The sequence below is a fragment of the Oncorhynchus keta genome, chromosome 10 (assembly GCF_023373465.1).
Source record: "Oncorhynchus keta strain PuntledgeMale-10-30-2019 chromosome 10, Oket_V2, whole genome shotgun sequence".
NCBI lineage: Eukaryota > Metazoa > Chordata > Actinopteri > Salmoniformes > Salmonidae > Oncorhynchus > Oncorhynchus keta.
In genome coordinates this window covers 82,240,503-82,244,539 of record NC_068430.1, presented here as the reverse complement: position 1 = coordinate 82,244,539, position 4,037 = coordinate 82,240,503, and positions in this window count along the sequence as shown.

Below are 4,037 nucleotides of genomic sequence, written 5' to 3'. Positions count from 1 at the left end.
TTCCATTAGAAACATTAGAAACATTAGAAACCCTGTTTACCATTCCCCATGATTACATTCCATTAGAAACATCTGTTTGTTGTAGCATTCCATTAGAAACATCTTTACTGTTTATTGTAACATTCCATTAGAAACATCTGTTTACTGTACCATTCCATTAGAAACATCTGTTTGCTGTAGCATTCCATTAGAAATATCCCTGATTACTGTAGCATTCCATTAGAAACATCTGTTTACTGTAGCATTCCATTAGAAACATCCCTGTTTACTTTAGCATTCCATTAGAAACATCTGTTTGCTGTAGCATTCCATTAGAAACATCTCTGTTTACTGTAGCATTCCATTAGAAACATCTGTTTACTGTAACATTCCATTAGACACATCTCTGTTTACTGTAGCATTCCATTAGAAACATCTGTTTGCTGTTTACTGTAACATTCCATTAGAAACATCTGAAACATCCATTAGAAACATGTTTACTGTAGCATTCCATTAGAAACATCCCTGTTTACTGTAGCATTCCATTAGAAACATCCCTGTTTACTGTAACATTCCATTAGAAACATCTCTGTTTACTGTAACATTCCATTAGAAACATCCTGTTTACTGTAGCATTCCATTAGAAACATCCCTGTTTACTGTACCATTCCATTAGAAACATCTGTTTACTGTACCATTCCATTAGAACCATCTGTTTACTGTACATTCCATTAGAAACATCTGTTTACTGTACCATTCCATTAGAAACATCTGTTTACTGTAACATTCCATTAGAAACATCTCTGTTTACTGTAACATTCCATTAGAAACATCTCTGTTTATTGTAGCATTCCATTAGAAACATCCCTGTTTACTGTAGCATTCCATTAGAAACATCCCTGTTTACTTGCATTCCATTAGAAACATCTCTGATTATTGTAACATTCCATTAGAAACATCTGTTTGCTGTAGCATTCCATTAGAAACATCTCTGTTTACTGTAACATTCCATTAAAACATCTCTGTTTACTGTAGCATTCCATTAGAAACATCTGTTTACTGTAGCATTCCATTAGAAACATCTGTTGGCTGTAGCATTCCATTAGAAACATCTCTGTTTACTGTAGCATTCCATTAGAAACATCTGTTTACTGTAACATTCCATTAGACACATCTATGTTTACTGTATCATTCCATTAGAAACATCTGTTTAATGTAGCATTCCATTATAAACATCTGTTTAATGTAACATTCCATTAGAAACATCTCTGTTTACTGTAGCATTCCATTAGAAACATCTGTTTACTGTAACATTACATTAGAACCATCTGTTTACTGTAGCATTCCATTAGAAACATCTGTTTACTGTAGCATTCCATTAGAAACATCTGTTTAATGAGCATTCCATTAGAAACATCTGTTTACTGTAACATTCCATTAGAAAAATCTGTTTACTGTAACATTCCATTAGAAACATCTCTGTTTACTGTAACATTCCATGAGAAACATCTGTTTACTGTAGCATTCCATTAGAAACCATCTGTTTACTGTTACATTAGAACCATCTGTTTACTGTAGCATTAAATTGGAAACATCTGTTTACTGTAGCATTCCATTAGAAACATCTGTTTAATGTAGCATTCCATTAGAAACATCTGTTTAATGAGCATTCCATTAGAAACACCTGTTTACTGTAACATTCCATTACAAAATCTGTTTACTGTAACATTCCATGTGTCTGTGGTACTGTGACATTCCATGGAAACATATGTTTACTGTAGCATTCCATTAGTCTCTGTTTACTGTAGCATTCCATTAGAAACATCTGTTTACTGTAACATTCCATTAGAAACATCTGGTTACTGTGTATGTCTGTGGTGTCTGTTTGGTGTGTTCCATCAGAAACATCTCTGTTTACTGTAGCTGTCCATTAGTCTGTTTGCTTTAACATTCCATTAGAAACATCTGTTTACTGTGCATTCCATCAGTCTGTGTTTACTGTAGTGTGTCTGTGTCTGTGTGCTGTAACATGTCCATTAGAAACATCTGTTTACTGTAGCATTCCATGTAGAAACATCTGTTTACTGTGCATTCCATTAGAAACATCTGTTGTGTGTAACATTCCATGTAGTGTGTCTGTTTACTGTTCCATTAGAAACATCTGTTTACTGTAACATTCCATTGAACCATGTGTTTGTGTAACATTCCATGTAGTCTGTTTACTGCAACATTACATTAGTCTGTTTACTGTAGCATTCCATTGTCTGTTTACTGTAGCATGTCCATTAGTGTCTGTTTACTGTAACATGTCCATTAGAACCATCTGTTTACTGCAACATGTCTTAGAACCATCTGTTTACTGTAACATTCCATGTGGTCTGTTTGTGTGCATTCTGTAGTGTGTGTTTACTGTAACATGTCTGTGGTTTACTGTGTTAGTCTGTGTACTGTGTTAGAAACATCTGTTTACTGTATGTCCATTAGAAACATCTGTGTGTATGTGTGTGTGTGTGTATGTCTGTGGTGTGTGTGTGTGTGTGTGTGTGTGTATGTCTGTGTGTGTGTGTGGTGTGTGTGTGTGTGTGTGTGTGTAAGTCTGTGGTGTGTGTGTGTGTGTGTGTCTGTGGTGTGTGTGTGTGTGTGTGTATGTCTGTGGTGTGTGTGTGTGTGTGTGTGTCTGTGGTGTGTGTCTGTGTGTATGTATGTGGTGTGTGTGTGTGTGTGTGTATGTGTGTGTGTGTGTGTGTGTGTGTCTGTGGTGTGTGTCTGTGTGTGTGTGGTGTGTGTGTGTGTATGTCTGTGGTGTGTGTGTGTCTGTGTGTGTGTCTGTGTGTGTGTCTGTGTGTGTGTGTGTGTGTGGTGTGTGTGTGTGTGTGTGTGTCTGTGGTGTGTGTGGTGTGTGTATGTCTGTGTGTGTGTGTGTGTGTGTATGTCTGTGTGTGTGTATGTCTGTGGTGTGTGTGTGTGTGTGTGTGTGTGTGTGTGTATGTCTGTGGTATGTGTGGAGGTAGAAAGTATGTCTGTGTCTCATAGTTAAAGTAGAGCACTTGGCAACACGAGACATTCCCACGGCAACGACCCGATGACCCCAGCCTGTCAGGAAGGAAACAATAGGGTGTGAGGGTTTCCCCTGGCAGGAAGTGAGAGGTGGAGGCGCCCGACAACGTCTGTCACCATGGTTTCCACCTGTAGAATTGTGATAAGCTACAGGGCATTAGGATGTGGAAACAGTGTATCTGCTGCAGCCTGGAACAGAAGGACTGGTCGATGGAGACTTGTGAGGGACTTATTCTGGTGGCTTGTGCTCTCACTGTCTGATGGCAAAATTACACCTTCATCCATGTTTCTCACAAATCAAAGGTTAGACATTCAATCTGGAATGGTTAAGGTTGGGAACTACATCTGAATGGTTAAGGTTAGAACTACATCTGAATGGTTAAGGTTAGGAACTACATCTGAATGGTTAAGGTTGTGGAACTACATCTGAATGGTTAAGGTTGGGAACTACATCTGAATGGTTAAGGTTAGACATTCAATCTGAATGGTTAAGGTTAGACATTCAATCTGAATGGTTAACATTTACATTTACATTTAAGTGTTTAGCAGACGTCTGTCCAGAGTGTTACAAATTGGTGCATATGTCTCCAGTGGTGTGTGTGTAGTGTGTATGTCTGTAAGGGGTGTGAAGGATTACTTATCCTATCCTGGTGAGGTGTGTGGTGTCTCCGGAAGGTGGTGATTGACCCGCTGTCTGTGGTGTGTGGGAGTGTGTTCCACCTGGGGAGCCAGAGCAGAAAGGTTTGAAAGGAACTGTACTTCCTCAGTGGTAGTGAGGCAGCAGGCAACAGGATGAACGCAGTGCCCTTGTTTGGGTGTAGGGCCCGGGACCTCAGAGCCTGATGTACTGAGGTGCCGTGTCACAGCTCCGTGGCAACAATGGTCTGTGAGGAGCTTCAACTGGAAGCCAGTGGAGAGTGAGGAGCGGTGACGGCGCCCGAACTTGGGAAGGTTGAACACCAGACGGGCTTTCCACGTAGGGGCTTAATGGCACAGGCAGG